General features: G+C 49.9%; 2 long non-coding RNA genes across 3 annotated transcripts in view; one reads left to right on the plus strand and one right to left on the minus strand.

The window, feature by feature from the left end:
• Window positions 1-3396: 3396 nt before the first annotated feature.
• LOC118525347 (uncharacterized) lies at window positions 3397-7733 on the minus strand. The gene is made up of 3 exons (XR_004912108.2): window positions 7416-7733; window positions 6800-6967; window positions 3397-4638 (listed from the first exon to the last, which is right to left on the minus strand). It is a non-coding gene; the product is annotated as an uncharacterized LOC118525347 (long non-coding RNA).
• A 2819-nt stretch (window positions 7734-10552) lies between these two features.
• LOC144381333 (uncharacterized) overlaps window positions 10553-21002 on the plus strand; it is an 81875-nt gene continuing 71425 nt past the window's right edge. The window contains exons 1-2 of one of the 2 annotated variants that reach the window (XR_013446310.1): window positions 10553-10727; window positions 12934-18224. This is a non-coding gene — a long non-coding RNA (uncharacterized LOC144381333). Of the gene's footprint in view, window positions 10728-12933; window positions 18225-21002 lie in introns of those variants that run through there. The other variant, XR_013446309.1, reaches the window with a different exon arrangement.

Consider the following 21002-nt stretch of genomic DNA (forward strand, 5'->3'; position numbering starts at 1 on the left):
AACATCCTCTTCTGAAAAGCTCTTTCCATAGGACTTCGCAGTCTTGTCTTGGGCTCCCCCAGTTGGAGCCCTCTGCTCTCAGTTATGGGGCAGGGGTGGACTAGGTTCTAGGGTGTGGCTCTGTGTCTGCCCGCGTCCTGCTGCAGATTCACGGTCTCACTGCCCGCCCCTGCCCGGCCGCGGTCCCCTGCCCCCGCCACAGTCCCCTGTCCCCGCTGCAGTCCCCCCGGGGAGCCAGATAGCCTGTCGGAGAGCAGAGAGGAGCTAGTTGGCTCGCATGTTAAAAATAGCGCCTGTGATTCACTGCACTTTATTGCTGCAGTGCCCTTTGCTCAGAACCAGGGAGGTAGCCTGGACTATCTGACCCTGGACCAGGGAGTGGGGGGGACCAACGTTGTCACATTGTTTCTCCCAGATTCAGCGGCTTTTCCTCAGCCTTCTGGCTATGTCCTGCCATTGTTTTTGCCTTGTTCCATATGCAGATCTGTCGACCAATTTGGGGGTATCTTCTTCCTGCTCTTCTAGGCATTTCTTTCTAAAACTCTGTGTTTCTCATTTCTTCCAACGGTAGGCAAAGCTGAATGGTTACCGTTAGGCTCTGGCCGTGGTTGTCAGGCCCCTGCAGGGTGACTTCCTGGGTCCCATCTTGAGGAATCTGTAGATGGTGAAGTAGCACATTAGGGAAGTAGAGGCAAGCTTGCTTGAGGTGGGCGGGGAGGGGTCCATCTAATGACATCAAATTTCTGCCCACCTCAGGCCTTCCTGTACTTTCTACCGAGCATGGCACGATCCATTTTCCTTCCTTTGAGGTACATGGCAGTCACTTTACTCCTAATTTCATATGCTCAAATCATCTAAATGGCTGGGTTATTAGAAAGGACAAAGTGAACTTTTTCACTCAGGATCCTTCGCTTTCCCCCATCTGCTTCTGTGATCATTCCTAAGATCACTATCACCTGCTGTCTTCCCATAATGAAGAATTGGACCAGCCCGCCTCTCGGGCCCTAACTCTGCAGCCTCTGATACCCCGTTTGCTTGCCTGCCTGCTTTCACTCTGTCCAGCAAATGGTTGCGGTGACCCCTCCTCTGAACCAATCCCTAATGGAGGTCCTGGGACTATAAGGTAAGTGTCTGCCATCACTGAGCTTTTGTTTAGCAGGGGAGATAGGTAATTGAAACAAATCAACCAGGGGGTGGGGGCTCCCTGCATAGAGTGGTCTGAGAAAGCTCAGCTCAGGAGCTGGTATTCAAGATGAGAGCCCAAGAATAAGAAAAAGCAGCAGCTGAGAAGGAGTTTGGTGAGTGTTCTGGGCAGCTTGATGTTGGAAGAGTACTTTCCAAATGATGCATAATTCTATGCTAACCTTGACTCTTGTACCAAGAGACCTCTTTTTAAAGTCCCAATCCAGGGGCATCTGGGTGGCTCAGTTAGTTAAGCGCCTGACTTCAGTTCATGATCTCAGGGTCCTGGGATCGAGCCTCACTGAGCAGGGAGTCTGCTTGTCCCTCTCCCTTTGGCCCTCCCCCTGCTCATGCCGTCTCTTAATCTTTTTTTAAAAATCCCAATGCACTTTTTAAATTTTATTTTATTTATTTATTTGACAGAGAGAGCACAAGCAGGGGGAGCGCCTGCAGAGGGAGTGGGAGAAGCAGGCTTCCTGCTGAGCAAGGAGCCCAACGCAGGGCTCGATCCCAGGACCCTCGATCATGACCTGAGCCAAAGGCAGACGCTTAATCAACTGAGCCACCCAGGCGCCCCTCCAATGCACTTTTAACACTATGTCTTTTTCAGATGGCAAGGAAATGCCACTATTTTTCAAGATAAAACTCCCATTACTGCATAGTCTGTAAATATAAATGATAAAATATTGGTCTCATCCACTGGCTATTTCAACTGGTCCAAGGGAGTCTGCTGTTCTCGACTTTGCGTCGAGCTGCAGGGAGGAATGAGTAGGTGAAATGACACTGTGATGGGCACCGGACAGGGAGTGACCTGGTTGTTTGGGTCTGTGTGGGTCTCACTGCACACGGCCATATCAGCTCCATATTTCCCCTTCCAGTTCAGCAAGGGGGAACCAGCAAGGAGGAGATGTTCCTTAGGTTAGGCGTGACTTCATGGCCTGAGAGCCCAAGAGGGAAGATGGGTCAAGAGACTGTGAAACTCTCTGCAAGGAAATCCAGACTGCTCACATCCCATTCTGGGGTACTGAGGAAACGTGAGCAAAGAGTCGCTCAGTTGCTGTGAATATTCTCTTGGAATGAGTTGAGAATGGTGGAAGAGGTCCTGCAAACGGGAATGTAGAAATCACTAAAGAATTATAAAGCTAGCCAAAATTCCCAATTTTTTTTTTTTTAGATAAGGGAGGAAGTGGATGGTGTAAACGATGGTTTGTTGAGACCTGTGAGGCTCCTGTCTGTGTGGATCATGAGAATATTCTTGCAGACATTCCTGGAATCTTCTTCAAGTGTCTTCTTCGAGAAGCCCCAGGGCTTCTTGGGTACTTCTCTTGAGCTATATTTGTATTTAATTAATCCAATGTCAGCGGTGCAATTGAACATTGCATTGACATTTCCAGAACACTCAAAGCCAAATCGGTGACCCTTTAGGCGCCTGGGTGGCTCAGTCGTTAAGTGTCTACCTTTGGCTCAGGTCATGATCCCAGGGTCCTGGGATCGAGCCCCGCATCGGGCTTCCTGCTCAGCGGGAAGCCTGCTTCCCGCTCTCCCACTCCCCCTGCTTGTGTTCCCTCTCTCGCTGTATCTGTCTCTGTCAAATGAATAAATAAAAAAATAAAATAAAATCTTCAAATCGGTGACCCTTCAGTTAACAAACGTGCAAGCATTTTGCTCTGACCCATGACTCATTTTGACCCTTGCTGTTCTTACTTTACTACAGTGATTTCATGCTTTCTCCTATTTTTAATATCTTTGAAAGTCGCTGTAAAGCATTTGAGGAACAAGATGGAGCCTGGCAAATATAAACAGAAGCAACATCTAGTGGTTAAAAGCACAGGCACTGGAGTCCGCTGGATCCAACTCTGGCTCCCTGTCCATAAAATAGAAATCGTAATAGCCATTTCGTAGGATTATTTGAATATTTATAAAGAGCACTGAGCACTCTGAGACAAAGTTAAGCAATAAATGTTAGCTATCATTACATTATGATGATATAAACAAAGCGTATCCAACTCTGTGGGCTTGACATTGGCCACAGGCAAAATTCCTCAACAGATTCTAATCATAGTTAAAAGGTGATCTTTAAAAACTAGTATGATTCCCTAAGACTGTGTGCTACCAGGCCAATAGAATTTTATGTTTTTGAAAGTGGGATGACCAAAAAGAAGATGGAAAGCTGTAGGAACACATACCTTGATACCAGCAAAGCTTGTAACCATGTAGATCAATAACTTAAAGTTTATTTAACTTATTAAAGCTTAAATAAATCAAAGTTACATGGACAGAGGACAGTTCGGTGGGGCTGATTCAACAGATGGAACCAGGAAGACCTCTAGCTGGTAGTTCTCAGCCCCGGCTGGAATCACCTGGAGGGACCTTTGTACCAGTGCCAGTGGGCAGTCCAGGCTGGTAAACTCAGGCTCTCTGGGGTGGGGCCTGGACATTGTGTTTTGTTTAGATCTTGTTTTTTTTCAGCTCCCCTCTGGTTTTAAAGTTTGACCAAATTTGAGAAGCCCTGCTGTAATTATATGGCTTGAAGGGAGCCTACACCCTAGGGGTTTAATCATCTGACCGGGATTTTGTCCTTAGCCAGCCCCGTCCGCGCTTGTACCGGTGACCTACGGAAGGACATAGGGTGCGTACCCCACAGATGCATGGATGCCACAAAGCAAATGCAATGAATGACGTGACAGACCGTGATGGAGGGTGACGAGCTGGACGCATGACCTGATTTGGGCAGAATGCACTTTTTTAAATGTTGGGTTCTGAATCCATGTGTCGGGCAGTGGGTCCCAGAGTGTAATCCCCAGACCAATAGCATCAGCGTCATCTGAGAACTTGTTAAAAATATAAATTTGCTGGCTCTACCCCAACCTGCTCGCTCAGAAACTGTAGAATGTGGAGCTGGCAATCTTTTTGAAAAGTCTTCTGGGGAATTCGGGTGCCTGCTAAAGCTTGAGAACCACTTGTTTTGTGTGTGTGTGCGGGGAGGGGGGGGTGGAATCCCAATGGCCAAATACCGAGTGGAAGACAGCTGTGTTAGCAACAACACTGTGAGGAGAATCTCCTTATTAGTGACCTATTATCTTCATCTCTTTAGTAGTGATCTTCTCACTCCCGTTGCTCTGAAGACCTTTGTGGACTGTGCCACTGAATTCTCTCTTTGGACCTCATTCATGGTATAGATCTGTTCATCGAAAATCTAAATAATTCCAGAGACTGTTAAATAGTGAGAAACGCAGAGTGTAGGATATGATGATATAATCGCTAAAAGAATGGCCGCCGGGTGCCAGGCACTGTGATGAGCCCCATAGATGATATGAACTCTTGGAGGGAAGGCAAGTCAGGATCTGATCCCTTGCAGCTGTGGAGTGACGGCCGTTGTGGTTTCGTAGCCAGGGCTGAAGGGTGGGCTTGGTTAACTGCCAGTGTTTTCGGTAGGTCACTGGGTGCGCCGTGTGCCTGAGGATTTTGGATAATTAGTAAAGAAGATTAAGAACGACTGATCACCAGGATTTAAAATTTTAACCCCCCCTCCCTCATTCCATCCCATTCTCTGGAAAGGGGCAGATGAGGGGGAGAAGAAAAACCTGCCTCAACACATTGGAGGGAACGGAAGAAGGCAAAAAAAAGTCGGGAGGGACCCTGCAAGGCCGACAGCTGGCCTTGTTCCAGGGAACGCTGCGGGCCATGGCCCTGTCTAGGCCACGTGGGAACGGGGTGCAGAGGGTGAATATGCACCTGGGGCAGTGGACCCCAAACACTGCCCCCTCCTCCAGCTCCTGGAGACCTTGCAGGTAGCTCATCCACAAGGAGAGGTACAGGCCGGAGAGACCCAGACTACCTGTGGGGCTTTTTCTGGAGAGTGAATTGCTTGGAGCCAGTCAAAAGTTGCCTGCAAGAACTGTCCTATCTCAAGGCCCATTTCTCAACTGAATGTGGGAGGAGCAGTCTCACTCCAACGAAATGCCCAGAACAGATTTTTCTGTGGCCGTGGCCAGACTTTGCGGCTTTTCACTGTGTCCTGGACTTGGAGGGCTCCAGGAAGCAGGGTCCCAAAGTGTTCCGGGGCACGCCATTTTGGATGTTGCTCCTCTTGGAGATTAAACACACGTTAGCATGTGTTAAGGATACTAAGTCCTGTAGTAGACGTGATATTGTGATTTATAATAAGAAACATACTTGTTCTTTATCCCAGTTCCTGGCACAGAGCTCCTAAAACCATTGGAAGTTCCTGTGGCGAGAGCAATAAAGATATCATTTGTGAGGTTAATGAGGTGACTTTTGGAAAGCGCCTGGAGGCCGATTGCCAGTGGATCCAACCACATGATTAGAGGGTTGGAACTTTAGGTCCTACCCCCTGACTTCCTAGGAGGGAAGAGGCCTCCTCCCCATGTTGAATCAGTCACCAAATGGCCAATGATTTCATCAATCATGCCAATGAAAGGAAGCCTCTCTAAAAACCCAAAAGGACAGGGTTCAGAGAGCTCCTGGTTTGGTGAACACGTGGAGATGCTGGAAGAGTCCATGCCCAGAGAGAACGTGGGAGCTCCACACCCTCTCCCCATACCTTACCCATCTCTCCTACCTGGCTGATCCTGGGTTATATATAGCCTTTTATAATAAACCAGTAGTAAGCAGACTTAAACCGGTTGCCTGGGTTCTGTGAGCAAATTAACTGACTCCAAGGAAGGGGTCATGAGGACTTTGATCTGTAGCCAGTTGTGATCGGCATCCGAAGTGGGATGGAGGAGGTGGGGGGATAGTCTTGTAGGACCGAGCCCATCACCTGTGGGATCTGACACCATCTCCAGGTGGACAGTGAACAAACTGAGTTGAATTGCAGGCCGCCCAGCTGGTGTCTGAGAGTTGCTCGGTGGGGTGGAAAACCTCCCACACCGGAGTTGGTCTCAGAACTACAGTAAAGAGACCTAGTGTCCACTTTTCCAATGGGGTCTTTCTAAAACATTCTCCCACATGATTGTTACACACACATGGTAAAAACACACCACAGAAACATACAAAGTAAAAGCCAAGTTCTCCAAAGCCCCCTCTCCCCACATGCTACAACCCGAAGGTAATCACCCTTACTAGTGTATCAGCTCTTCTTCCAAAAATTGATAAGCATCTCACAGGAAACACCCATGTGTGTGTTTGTGGAAGCCTTTTGGGTTGTAAAAAACTGGGGGACAGGCGGGCTGTGTGCCCCTGTCTTCCAGTGGGTAGAGGGCAGAGACGCTGCTGAAAACAGACCCCCCCCCCAAAGAGTTACAGACCAGAGCCGACACGGCTGATCCTGAGAAACGCTGCTCTAGGAGAGCGGTTTTGAAGCCTGATTGCATCAGAATCCCCCGGAGGTTTCTTAGAACAGATTGCTGGGCCCCACCCCCGAAGTTTCCAATTCGGTAGGTCTGGAGTGGGGCCCCACAATCTGCATTTCTACAAGTTTCCAGGGGATGCCGATGTTGCGGGTCCAGGACCACACTTCCCAAACCTCTGCCTGGGACCTTCCCTGGGGTGGGGGTGGGGGGGGGCTTCCCCTTGTCCTCCTGGACCAGGTGGGCTCCCCGGCGCCTGCTCGTGGTGCCACCAGAAGGCAGGGACAAGAGCCAACACTGCTCACCCTGTGAGCACCGAACCAAGAAGGAGCAGTAGCAGAAATGGTTTCCACTCATGGCCCCGTCGACAAGAACCCAACAGATGAGCCGCACCCGGTCGCACCAGCGGCAGGAAGACGGGATTTCCAGCACCGTGTTCGTGAGCCCCGAAAAGGCAGCAGGGGATTTTATTACTAAAAGGAAGGAGAGAGGATGGTTATGGAGGACGGTTTGCTGAAAGGCGCTCTGCGATCTGCACCCCACCCCTGCTTCGTGTCCCCTCCCTTCCCACCTCTCCCCCTCACTTGCTGGTCCTTAGACGCACCCGACACTCTGCTCCGTTGCCCGCACGCTCTCGGGCCTTCGCCTGTGCTATTCCCTCTGCTTTCGAAGCTCCTCGCCCAGACGGTCGCTTGGCTTGTGCTCACTTCATTCTGGTCTCAGCTCAAATGTTCCTCCTCAGAGTGGCCGCCCCCACCACCCCAGCGGGGAGCCCCCACCCCATCTGCCCCTGTGGTCTTTCTCCCCTTCCTCTGCTCCCCTGCCCGCGTCACTCAGGGCTGCATATCTGTTTGCTTCTCTATTTGTCCCCGACCCAGGAAAGCAGAGGTCCGCGAGGGCAACGCCGGTCTTTGCTCTTACATTCTGGAACAGCTCCCGGCACAGAAGAAGCTCTCAAATCTTTGCTGAACAAGTGCAATCTTCCATGTTTGATAGGCACGGCCAGATTGCTCTTCAAATAGATTGGTGTTTCGGTTTTAAATTCGTGAGCCTGTGCAACCCTCATTAATTTGGAATATGTTCTTTGGGCTTCTTGTCCTCGATGTTTTTTGCGAATAGTGGCCCTGAAATATTCATCACGGGTTCCTCTGCCTCAGCGCTGGGGCGGCCTCAGCTCCCCAGGTCCTGGAAGCTACACTTCCCAGCTGGGGTATGAGCCAGAAGAAACAAAGTGGGCTGGCAGCAAATCTTCCTAACTAGGCAACACTGTTTCTCAAAGGAACATGTGATAGTCACACCCATTTAATGTAAGAGCCCAATCAAGGGAGAGGCATTGATCCAGCTGACTTAGCCCGCATCAGAAAAATCATCCCCTATCTAAACTATCTTGATTTACAAGATTCTTAATGGCTCAAAAGTGCTGTATCAGCTTAAGCAGATCAAGGAAAATAAACATTTCATAACTGTGATAATATAAGCGCCTCCAGACACAGAACAGCTCAGCCCCGATGGATGGTTCTTATAAATAAACCAGGCAATAGCACACTACAGAAATAACTAGAATTTCTGTGACTTCATGGGGAGCCAAATGGAAATGCCCTTGCCAAGTGAATGCTAAAGTCATCGCATAGTCAAAATATGGTCAGGCGCTAGATGGGAGCCAGACATTTTGCTCCAATGAGAGACCCCTTCTCAAGTGGGACCCAGTTCACTTGAGCCCTCAAATGGAATTTTTAGGCTTTGCGTTTGGGGAAAGGGACGCACGACAACGAAATGAGTTCTTCTAAAGGGTCTGGTTAAAACCAAACAGAAACGAAACGCCAGCAGCAGGCCTGGCACCAGCTCTGACTCAGCGGCTTCTGTGTTCTGCCTCGACGGCCCATGCCATCTGGATTCACAGCGCCTCGCAGCCCACCAGGGTCCTGTGTGATTAAAAACAGGCCAGGCACTGGTCCATGAGACAGAGATTTTCAGCACCACTGGTTAAAATAAAAACAGTTTCCTGTTAATCAGAAGAGGCCAGTTATCGGAAGAACCCCATTTCCTCAGCATGTTAATTTTTGAGATTTTATGGTGATAAGAAGAAAGCAAATTATTTTTCAAGGGAATCTGCTGTAGCAATTTCTCTGGGAAATTACATTTTCTGGGACAAGGTGTCCATGTGGGTTTTTTTGGCTGGGCATAGGAGTATCCCAGACAAAACCAAGGGAGCACCCCCCCACCTTTGCCCACTGGCTCAGTTCTGGGGTAACTGTGCCTCCCCATAGGGGCTGGGCTGCACTGATGCCAGGTTGGCCAGAAGAGGTCATTGGGTTCAGACTGCCCCCGTAACATTCCCTGGAGTATAGGTGGTGATTTTTCTTACTCCCCAGATTCCAGATCCTCTCAGTAACTAGCTTGGCAGTCTGCATGATGGGCAGTCAAAGTTGGGGAGCGAATGCATCAGATAGCCAGGCCAACCCGAGGTTCGGGAAGGCCCCTGGCGGGTGGGACCTGTGCGAACCCGTGGGTCGTCACCTCCGTGGCTTCAGGACTAGCAGGCACCAGCCACAAAGTCCCATCTTGGCCCGATCCAGAATCTTCTAGAAAGTTCTAGCATTTTCTGCACCAAGCAGGGATCATAATCCTGGGGTTGCTGCTACGGCGGCAGCTTACCAGTCAGGGAGTGCCCTCCTCCATGTTCCCTGGTAGGATCAGCCCTCAGTGAGCTCAGGCCCTCAGAGCACCAAAAGGAAATATTTTTCATGTGATGTGTTTGGAAACTGTTTCTCAAGGGCAGAGGCGCACCGAGCCTTCGAAGGCCACAAACCTAACAGTGTTGCAGACACTTTGGAAGCCAAAGACGCTTTTCCAGTTCCCGAGGCTGCGTGACAAGGCTGCCAGGGTCCCCAAGTTGGTTCGAAGATTCTCCCCTTCCCGTCTCTTTTCTTTCGGTTTCTTCTCCCATCCGATCCCTTTATTCCCCAACCGTGACAGCCTGGCCTCCCCTGAAAGCCTCCCTCCAGCTGTGAACTTGAGGGGATGTGCAGAACCCGTGTCCTCGGACAGCAGAAGTCTCAGTGGCCCAGGGTCCTTCAGATCTCTGGGGGGGCCACTGGCTTTTTCTGTTCTGTTCACAGTGCGCATGACCCCCTCCGCACCGGGACACGAATACCCATGCAGTCAGGGGCCCCGCGAGGAGAAGACAGGAGAGACGTCCTGTCTCCAACTCGCTCCCAGACCCCCAGCTCTGCTGCCCGCCTCCCCACACCGGCAGTAGCCCCCTGCTCCCGTCCCGCCACCATCGAAGACCCGGCTGGAGACCACCCCGACCTGTCCCATGGCAAACGCAGCCAATGCTCTAGGACCGCACTGGCCAGTCCAGATGCCCGCGTGCAGCCCGAGCACCTGAAATGTAGCTAGTGGGAACGGGGATTCCAGAAGTGTAGACTACACCGCGGATTTGGGATACTCAGCAGAAAAAGAGAATGTAAAATGTCTCGTTAATAATGTTTCTGGAACAATACTATTTTTGATATATTGGGTTAAATAAAATGTATTCAAATTAACTTCACTGTTTCTTTTTACTCTGATTCAGTGTGGCTACTAGGAAACTTAAAATGACCCGCGTGGTCTGCATTTCACAGGACAAGGCTACTCTAAAAACTCTGGAAGGAGCTCCAGTGTGCTCCAAGGGTCAGGAAAGGTCCTGAAGGGGAGAGTGGAGGGGAGGATTTCCCCAGAGAAGGAGAGGAGGGCTATTTTTGGGTGGGGAAGCCATCCCCAGCAGAGCGGCGGGGCTGGGGCCGCAGGACGTCACCTGGAGTGTGTCAGGTGACTCGGGGGCGCACGGACCCGGGAAGCCGCGACGTGATCCGTCTCCACGCCCTCGAGCCCTCCGGCAGGAGGGGGACCTGGTTTGCCCTGCAAGTCTCTGGGCCAGACAGTGGCATTTTTGCACCTGGCAGAAGGTCCAAGAGCAACAGCTCCTGTTTCAGGGCCGAGGCCTTACTGTCCGTTCAGTTGTCTCAAAAATCCTCCCCAGCTGGTTTAATTCCCGCCCGGGTTTCACAAACAAGGAAGCGGAGCTTAACAGCGCGCATGAGGTGACGCCAGGTCAGAGAAGCAGAAACCGGGACGGCCCCCGCGTCCCCGCCTCTGTCCTCTGCGCCACCGCCTCGGCCGGGACCCCGCCCCGGCCCGCCGGCCCAGCCCCGCTTTCCTAGACCCGGCAGGCTGCTCCGGATCCAGCAGGTACAGCCCCGGGGGCCCTGCCCAGCACCCCGCCCTGGGCCCCAGGCTGTGGAATGTCCGAGAAGCATCCAACAGCCTGCACTCCAAGTTCCCGGCGGGCTGGGGCCGCGCGCCTTGGGTGGGGCGAGAGGGTCCTCGGAGGCGCTGGCTCCCCCCTGCGCCCTCCCCCTGCCTTCCCTGCTCCGCTCCGGCTCTGCTCCCCGCGGGGCCCGGGGGGCCTCTGCCTCGGGCCCAGCCCTCTGTTTTCTGTTTCACCCTGGCAGGTTCCAGCTGGCATTTAGATCTTATAAATAGCCGCAGCTAGGGTGTGACTCGGGTGGAGACCTGGAGCTGGTACTCCACCCCGAAGGGGGGAAAAAAGCTTATTTAATTCATTTCTGCACTTGGAAGCCTCTCCCGGTTTCGAAGGCCAATTAGGCGGCAGCTGCCGGGGTTTTTCCTCTCCGCATCCCACCAGGGCCAGCTGGTTCTCGGCGCCCGTGGCCTTCAGCTCTTCCAGGAGGTTGGGTGGGGCGGGCGGGGTCGGACCCCAGGGCTCTGAAGCGGCCTGGCTGAGTCCGGCTGACTTTGGGCGAGAGCCTGTGGGTGGGGCTGGGCCAGGCTCCTCGGAGGACCCAGCCCTTGTCGGTTTCTTCCCGGAGGCAGGAATCTGGGCCAAGAGGAAGGTTTCCCTGAGAGAGGGAGATGGAAGCCCCCAAAGTGGTACCCTAACCAGATGCCCCCCCACCCCCACCCGGGAGGGTTCCAGGCCTCTTGTCTCCTGGAGAATGTGCGTCTCTGCACCGCGCATCTGGTATCCATCCTGTGCTGCCTTGTAGTTTGTATCGGCTCTCAGGAGCTGGGTCCTCAGGGCAGCGGCGATTACGGTGAGGGCGCAGAGTTCCTGGGAGGGCGGCCTGGTTCAACGCATGGAAAGCACTGGGCACAGCGCCTGGCACTCTGCGAGGGCTCCCAGATGCTCTCACCAGCTTCCGCACTAGGTTGAGATGGAGAGCCAGATAACGCTCAAAGAACAGTTCCTGAAGGCTCTAAAGCAACTTCTAGGAAGACCAAAAATAAACTGGAGGGTTTCCAGTCATCAGCCAAATGTTAATATCTTAAGTGATTTTAAAAATGGAAGCATTAGGTAATAAAATGTAAAATGTATATTAATATGTAATTTTTTTAAAAAGCATTACAAGATAAAATAATGACAAGAAAGCAAAGCAAGTGGGTATGTCAGCAGACAAAAATGTGAAACACCCCAGCACTCATCCTCCAGAGATCGTTGTCATTATGAAAACTCCTTGATGTGTGACCTTTTGGCTCCTTTTCTATACATATATTAATTTGCTTGCGTGCGTCTGGGCAGGCAGGGGATGAAGCTCTGATGTAGTTAGTGAAAGAAGCTCTTTGGATATCTGTGGATATGCTTGGGGCTTGTGTGACTGAAAGGGGAGAGATGGACTGGGGTGTGCAGGGGGTCCCACAGACAGAAAAGGGGTGACAAGGAAGGGATGTTATGGCCTTCATCCTCCACCCTCCTTGGAACCAGGCTCGAGTTTTCTCCACGGAGATGGGCAAGGACCATAGTCTACAGGAAATGTGTTCATGAAAGACTTTGTGAGACTCTGGGCATAGGCCTCAGCACCCAAATGACAAGCTGTGACACAGAGTTGGGGGGGACAGTCTTGGCACTGTCAGCAGTGGGAGGTTTTGTTAAGGGTCTGTTGGGTGGCCTCCAACAATGATGACTTACTGCGGAAAAAGCCAATGGAGAACTCTGTGTGGTTCCTGGGGCCAAGACACCCACACCCCTTCACAACTGCCTGGAAATAATGGGAAGATTTCAAAGGGAGGCTCAGGTCCTTCTGTTTGGCAAGGGGAGCTCAGAGTCGTTGGAAGCTGGGCATAAATGTGAATATGATGTCATTATTAAATAATATTGAATCATTTGTATCACTTCATTAGTAGCTCTTGCATGGTTAATTAGGATGAAAACGTATTGTTGATTATTTTTTTATTCAAGTATAATTAACATACACTTATATTAGTTTCAGGTGTACATTATTAATTCAACAATTTTATTCCTTACTCAGTGCTCATTATGATAAGTGTACTCTTTAATCCCCTTCACCTATTTCCCTCATCCCCTGACCCGCCTCCCCTCTGGCAACTACCAGTTTGTTCTCTATGGTGAAGAGTCTGGGTTTTTTAATTTCCACAGAGTCTATTCCAATGTCTGTTGAACAAGAGTAAGAAGATAAGATTCAAAGCAATTCCCCAGTATTCTTCAGATTCTATCAGCTGTGAGACACGACCAGGTATTCAAAGATGGTTGGCTGCCTTTCATTCCTCTGAACTCCATCCTTCCTTGGCATGATGGAGAAGGAAGAGGAACTCAAGACCCACCTGGTGCAGCATCTTACATCTAATGAGGTACCCAACTGAGCGAACAATTTGAACTTAACACATCCCACGTTGCAAGAGTGGGCCAAGACACGTGGCACCTGGGACTACAGCTTTGCCTCCTCCAGGAGCTAGAAATCTGGTGCTCAGGAGAACGTCAGGCGTGGGCCAGGCCCCTGGGAAGAAGCACACCCTCCTACCTAATGAAAAGGCCACAGTCCCGACTTCACTCTCATCCCCATGTCTAAAGGGTAGGTGCAACAGAGGAGGAAAACCTACCTACGGAAGCATCAGCCCTTTCTAGGTGATAATAGTGTCTTGCAGGGTGCCTTGGGGGAGCCCCACTGTACAGAATATTCCTTTTGTACATGGTGCCTGTGGGTCACGTTCCTTAGGGAATATCAGGTGAGAGAAAGCCTGGTGGCTGGCGGGTCTTGGGACCGCTATGACCTGGGAAAGCCTTTGGGGGCCAAACCTCTTGTTCTCTCTTCAATGGGAAGTTCCCTTCCCCAACTAGAAGGGTATCATCGTCTCCTCAGAACACCGTTTAACTTCCTCTTCTTCAGAGATGAAGTCTTTATTATCAGATGTCAAGATGTTTTGTGCTCAGGCATCAACGTCACATCTCAGAGAGACAGTATTTTATAACCTGAAGACAGAGAAGAGCATGGAATAGCTGCACGTACAGACAGTTGATTTCATTCATGAATTCCTTTTTCCCTTCAATGAGTGCCTAGAGAAATCCTTCTTAAGTCCGCTGTTGCCACTGTGACCACCTTGTTCAAGCCAACATGCTCTCTGGGTTGGACCAGTGCAATAGTTTCATAGTTCTATTTGCTTCCGTTCTTTTTTTTTTTTTTAATATTTTTACAAGTTTATTAATTTATTTTTAAGTAATCTCTACACCCAATGTGGGGCTTGAACTCATGACCCCGAGATCAAGAGTTGCATGCTCCACTGACTGAGCCAGCCGGGTGCCCCTATTTGCTTCCATTCTTGACTTTCTCCAGCCATTCTCATCAAAGTGATCTTTAAAATAAAATAAAGAGGCAGGGCACCTGGGTGGGTGCGGTTGGTTAAGTGTCTGACTCTTGGTTTCAGCTCAGGTCGTGATCTCATGGTGGTGATTTCATGGTTGTGAGATCCAGCCCCTTGTTGGGTTCGGTGCTCAGGCAGAGTCCACTTGAGATTCTCTCCGTCTCCCTCTGCCCCTCCTGCTCATGCTGTCTCTCTCTCTTTCTCGCTCTCTCTAAAACAAATAAATAAATCTTTTAAAAACGTTTTTTTGAAGGGGGCATCTGGGTGGCTCATTTGGTTGGGCATCCGACTATGATTTCAGCTCAGGTCATGATCTCAGGGTCAGGAGATTGAGCCCCACATCATGCCTCGGTTTGGGCTTTGAGCTCCTTGGGAATCTGCTTGAGATTCTTTCCCTCTCCTCATCCCCTGACTCTGCACACGCTCTCTCTCTCTCTCTCTCAAATAAATAAATAAATCTTTAAAAAAATAAAATAAAAAAATACAACTTTAATCTTGCCCTTCTGGATCCCAGCTGGAAAGTCATTGACTGGCTATTTCCCTTCTATCCATTGTTTGCCAATGAGGACTAAACCATTCAAGACCCTGCAAACCATGGTTACTGCCTGCTCCCAGGGTCAGCTTCTCCTCCTGTCTGAGCTGCAGTGACCCTGGCTGTCTTTCAGATCCTCAAATCTGCATGAGCCTCCCCTCCTGCTCCAGAGCCTTTGCCTGGACTCTTCCCCTCCCTTTCCCCCTTCACCTAAAATTAACTCCTTTACTTCAGATCTCAGCTCAAACCTCACTTCCTCAAAAAGCCTTTCACAGCCTCCAGGCTTGAACAACTTCCTTGAAATACGTTCTCTTAACACTTGGTAATGTCCCTTCATATCACTTATCAGAGTGAGTGCCTGTATGTGTTTCTGGGTGGTTACTTGATATTGAACTTCCTTGAAATACGTTCTCTTAACACTTGGTAATGTCCCTTCATATCACTTATCAGAGGGAGTGCCTGTATGTTACTTGATATTGACCAGCATTAGTCTGTGTCCCCAGGGGATTATAATTGCCTGAGAATCGGGACTGTGCCTGCTCGGTCTCTATCATATTCTCCGTGCCTAGCACAGAGCCCAACACAAAAGTGCCCAGTGATACCTGCCAGATATGTAGGCTTGGCTCCCGGGAGTTTGGCATCAGCTAGGACAGAAAAAGATCCCAACTTATTCTCCAAAGCCCTCTTCAAATGTCCTCTTCATTATGATGTTCCCTGTCCGTTCCCCTTTCCTCCCCTCTACCCTGGGCAAAATACAGCTCTTCCAGCACGTGCCCCAGCCTGCTCTGTGCTCCTTACTGATCCCTCCTTGGGCTTTTAGAGGAAGACTGGTCTGACCTCACCTATACTTTCAGCTGGGCCCCTCCACCCGGATGCCTGTAACCGTGTCTTAGGGCCGCTGTAACGAAGTACCAGGAACTGCTTAAAACAACAGAAGTTTATTTTCTCACAGTTCTGGAGGCCAGAAGTCAAAAATCAAGGTGTTGGCAGGGCCATGCTCCTTGTGAAACATACAGAGGAGAATCCTTCCTTGCCCCTTCTAGATTCTGATGTTTGGTATTTCTTGGCTTGTGGATGCATCGCTCCAATCTCTGCCTCCGTTGTCACATAGCTGTCTTCTTATAAGGACACCAGTCACATTAGATTAAGGGTCCAATCTACTCCAGAGGACCTCATCCTCATCTTAACTAATTAGATCTGCAGCTACCTTATTTCTAAATAAGGTCACATTCTGAGCTCTTGGGAGTTTTAACTTGGACGTATCTTTTTGAGGGATACAATTCAACTTGTAACAAGCACATTAGGTACCTCACACTCAGGTCCCAAATTGCCCTCAGCGTCTTTTCCCCAAGCCTACTCATCCTCCTGTATTCCCTATCTTAATTGGTGCCACTTAATTAGTGGCATCTAGAGCAGAAGAGAAAGTCATCCTATTTTTCTCCTTCTTCCATATCTAATTAGTCATGAAGTTCTACTGACTGTCTCTTTAACCTTTCTCGTATTCATCCCCAACGACCCTATTTTAGTTCCTCCATCATCTTTAACCTGGACAATTGTAGGAATCAAACCGATCTTTCCATCTCCTATTTCAATCCCTTTCTAATTCATCCCCTATGCTGCTGCACGAGGAATGCACTTAAAAGACAAATATGCATAGCCTGGGCCACTCAGTGGGTTAAGCGTCTGCCTTGGGCTCAGGTCATGGTCCCAGGGTCCTGGGATGGAGCCCCCTGTCAGGCTCCCTGCTTAGCAGGGACCCCCTCTTCTTCTCTCTCGCTCGATCTCTCTCTTTCTATCTCAAATAAATAAATAAAATCTTTTAAAAAAATAAAACACAAAAATGACCACCATACTATGTTTAAAACTCTTCAAAAGCTTTGCTTTGCACATACGGTGGTCCAGACTCCTATGCACGGCACAGAAGCTTCCATCATCTTATCCCGACCTTTCTTAACTTTTGCTATTGCCTCTCCGCACTCTCTTCTCTAATCACTTTGAACTATTCTGTTTCCTAAGCTGAGGAAATGGTTTCATGCCTTTGTGCTTGTAGCAGAGACCTTGACTGTGTTCGTGGAATGGCCACGTGTTCTGTACATTTCAGCACCTGGTGAACTATGGCTTTAGTTCTAGGCAATGCCGTGGGAGTGGAAATTATATCTGTCACCTCCGCGCTGAGGAATTTACCCTCAGTGTGTTACCTGACCGCTTCTGGTGCCCTTTAGTGCCAACTTGGAAGCCACATGTTCCGGGTGGTCCAGCTGTAAGAGTGTATGGACGCCGCTAGCTTCGGTCCTCAGGGGACCGTGTAGAGCAGAGCCTTGCCTGTCACTCCTCCTATCCACCCCGTGACCAGCCGACCTGCACGGGACCTGTGCTTCGAGTGAAAGATGAATCTTAGTGGTATTTAGCTGCTAAGACTTCAGGGTCATTTTGTTACCGTGGCATAACTTAGGCTAGCCCGACTCACGCGGTGCCTCTGTCCGAGCCGTTCCCTATGCCCGCGCCACCCCCCTGCTTCAGCCGCCTGGCAAAGTCTTAGCTGATCCTTCCAGCCCCATGCTCTTCTGGTCTGTGAAACTGATCCGACCCATTGCCAAGCAGAGTTAGTGACTCCGTCCTGTGCTCCCACGGAACCTGGTAGATCATGCCAACATTGTCCTTATCACCTGTTAACGACAATAATTTAGAATCCTTCGAATCATGAAAATAGTAGAAGGCGCGTGCCTCGGGGGGCAGGGAGCGTGTGTTGTTCAGCTACCACGTTTGTACTTCCAGCACCCCCACAGGGTGGCTGGCATCAAGGGGGTACCCAATCCAATAAATGATGAGTGAATGAATGAACTGACTACATGTAATCTGTCAGTAGCGAGTGATGGGGAAGGCCTTAAGGAACATGAAAACACCGAGTGGGACTCCGTGGCTTGGAGGCATCAGCAGTCGGCGGCTGCGATCTTGAGCTCGTGCAGCGTTCCCAGTCACGTCGGCCCAGACAGGATACCTCCCCGAGGCTTCGCCAAGTGAAAGGCTTACAGAAGGTAAAACTCTCACGTGTGCAATCAGGAAGATGAAGATCAAAAGGAGGTCCAAAAATTACTTTTAACTCAGGAGTGAGTGCACTAGAGTGGAATAAAAGTGGGTCTTATTAGCAGGAAGTGATGATTTAGGAAATAACATTACACGTGTGTGACACCGCCAGAATGACTATCAAATTAAAATCGTATATATCTGGCTCACTGGAAAAGCACGAAACAGGGATTGTGAACAAAATGCAACTCTCTCTCTCTCTTCATCTGTCTATTATCGCTCTGTCCCTGAGAGCAGTAGGGGCCGATCCCCACGTTTTGTGAGGCCCCTCTTGGTCTCCTTAAATTTTATTTGATGGCAGCAGAATCCCTCTTCCTCCGATGCTGACTTGGGCAAGCCGATGAACTTACTGTCATGTTCAGACAACACAAAAATCCTTTGAGTTGCAAAAAAATAGCCTCATTTCAGACCTTAACATTCCAAGTCCCAGGTAATAGTTAAAATCCTGAAACTGATTTTGCCTGAAATCTTTTCTTCTCCCTTGGCTCAAACCTGCCTCATCCTGGAAGCCTGCCCTGGGAAAGGGGGCATGGTCCTTTTCCTCGCCTCTCCCTCTACTCACCTCCTCCCCCTTGCTAGCTGCTCTTTCCCTCCATGCTTGGAATGAAGCCCAGAAAGGGGAGAGGTAAGGGAATAAGAGAGTTCTCACGTGGCTGGGTGGCCTAAGCCCTTTGGGCCGGCAGCTGGCCTCTGTGGGGTGGCCTGGCAGATGATTAAAGCTGGCTCTGTCACGGACTCTGCAGCGGCCTCCAGCTGGGCCCCCCGTCTCCTGTGGTTCCCTTGACCCAGGCTGAAGGTCTCTATCCCTCTGGGTGGTCTCATGTGACTCCTTCTCCAGCTCCTGGGATTCTGGGGGTATAATGGCCAGCCCCTTTCTGCTGAGGTCTTCTGTTCATGCCTACAGGACCCCAGACCACCTCACACTGCCCCACACCTGCTCCCTTTCCCACGGGGCCCACATCTGGTCTTGGAACATTCCCCTGGCTTTGCCACCAAAGTCGTACCCACGGCTAGCACTGAAATGTCTCTTACGCTGTTCCAGCACCGTGCTACGGACTTGATGTTTGTTACTGCAGTTAATGCTCATAACCACCTACGAAGCAGGTAAATCTGGCAGGCCATATCCGTGAGTGTTTATTTAAAAACTTCTGCCTTAAGGTCTATTGTCACAAAACACTGCAGGCACATTTCATCTGTCACTGGTTTTGATTACAGACAGAGGAATTGGGAGATTGAGGCTCTAGCTTAGCTTGACCATAAACTCACAATGAGTCTTAGGGCGAGTCAGCAATCTCCCAGTTTCCTTCTCACCCTAAAATTCTGGGACTTAAGAAATAATTCTAGAATAAGGATGTGGCATGTTGGTGTTTCGTGTGGGAGGTGAAAAAGGCTAGTTAGGACCTCAGATGCAGAGAAGCCCAGACAGTACAGATAGAAGTAACCCTTAAACGTCTGGAGCATATCTACGCTCTGAAAAAATAATATTAAAATGTCTTGAAATCTAGGTCTTTATCATTGTTGTTGTTTCTTTTTAAATTTTATTTATTTGTCAGAGAGAGAGAGTGAGCACAAGCAGGGGGAGCAGTAGGCTCCCCGCGAGCAGGGAGCCCGATGCGGGATTCAATCCCAGGACCCTGGGATCATGACTTGAGCCAAAGGCAGACGCTTAACTGACTGAACCACCCAGGCGCCTCTCACTGTTTCTTTTATAATCCTAATGAGAAGTCTCAATAAAAAAAGAGGTTTCAGCCCATGATTTCAAGAACCTGCAAAACATTTGTCCCTCTGACTCATTAACTCCACTACCAGAAATAAATTCTAAAAAACAATCAGCAGCATACACAGAGATGTGTGAATGACACTAGTCTTTAGTAAAAAGTAGGAACAACTCCCGTCCTTCAATGGCTGCTCACGTGACTCCAGAAAGGGTCTCCGAATATAGTAGGGCTCTCTCTCCTCACTCCGACGGCAGGTGTACATCAGAGCACTCAGCAGCCTCTGATGTTGTATACTTGCATTTGTTTACTGTTTCTTTCTTCCAGCTAAGCCGTTAGCTCCAGGAGAGCAGCAGGGGCAGATCCAAATTTAGTGAGGCTTGGAGAGCATATAAATCTGAGGTCCTTGTTCAGAAAAACAATTAAAAAAAAGAATATGATCCCAGGGTCCTGGGATCGAGCCCCACATTGGGCTCCCTGCTCCGCGGGAAGCCTGCTTCTCCCTCTCCCGCTCCCCCGCTTGTGTTCCCTCTCTCACTGTTTCTCTCTCTGTCAAATAAATAAATAAATAAAAATCTTAAAAAAAAACAACATGAAAATGAATATTGATTTGGAACGAAAAGAAAAAGTCCTCGGAAGGCCCCTCATTAGCCTTAGAGCAAATCCGCGTCAGAGCGGAAGGGGCGTGGTGTGCCTTGTTCAAAGCTGCAGTCCCCGGACCTAGAACAGAGTCCGGCCCCATCGTAGGTGCTCAGGCAATACTTGCAGAATGAAAGAGCGCCTGATGATCGAGAGCCGGTTCAATGAATGAGCTAGAGGAGGTAGAAAGGGTTTCCATAACTGGCCCCTAGTCGCCATCAGTAATCGAAAGAACTGGATTTGAGCGTAGGTCTCTCTCCCCTCCTCTCCGGGTTCGTGGCTGCGCAGCTAGACTCCATCCCCAGCCTCCTCTGCCGTCGGGGGTTCTGTGACCACGTGACACAATTCTTGCAAATTAAATGTGAGCAGAGATCATGGTGCCACTTTGCGGCTTGAGGCTTAAGTCCATGGGTATACCTCCTCCTCACGCCTTCCTTCCACCTGCTGGCTAAAATCTGGACGGGGTGGGGGGGGGCGGGATTCCGTTTGACAAGATCGTGAGGGGGCAGAGCAATAGCTTGGAAAGAACCAGGTTCTCAAATGATCATAAAGAAACAGAGCTCCTTCACTGACCGGCACAGTTTACATCAGGATTGTGACGTGACAGAGAAATAATCTTCTTTGTACTGTAAACCATGGTGTGTGTGTGTGTGTTTTAATTTAATTTATTTATTTTAGAGAGAGTGTGTGCTCAAGCAGGGAGGGGCAGAAGGGGAGGGAGAAAGAATCTGAAGCAGACTCCGCACTGAGCCGGAAGCCCCACACGGGGCTTGATCCCACCAGCGCAAGACCGTGACCCGAGCCGGAACCAAGAGTGGGCGGCTCACCCCACTGGGCCATCCAGGCGCCCCAAGTCATGGTGTTCTGAGGCCTCTCTGT

Source organism: Halichoerus grypus, chromosome 3 (genome assembly GCF_964656455.1).
Source record: "Halichoerus grypus chromosome 3, mHalGry1.hap1.1, whole genome shotgun sequence".
NCBI classification, from domain to species: domain Eukaryota; kingdom Metazoa; phylum Chordata; class Mammalia; order Carnivora; family Phocidae; genus Halichoerus; species Halichoerus grypus.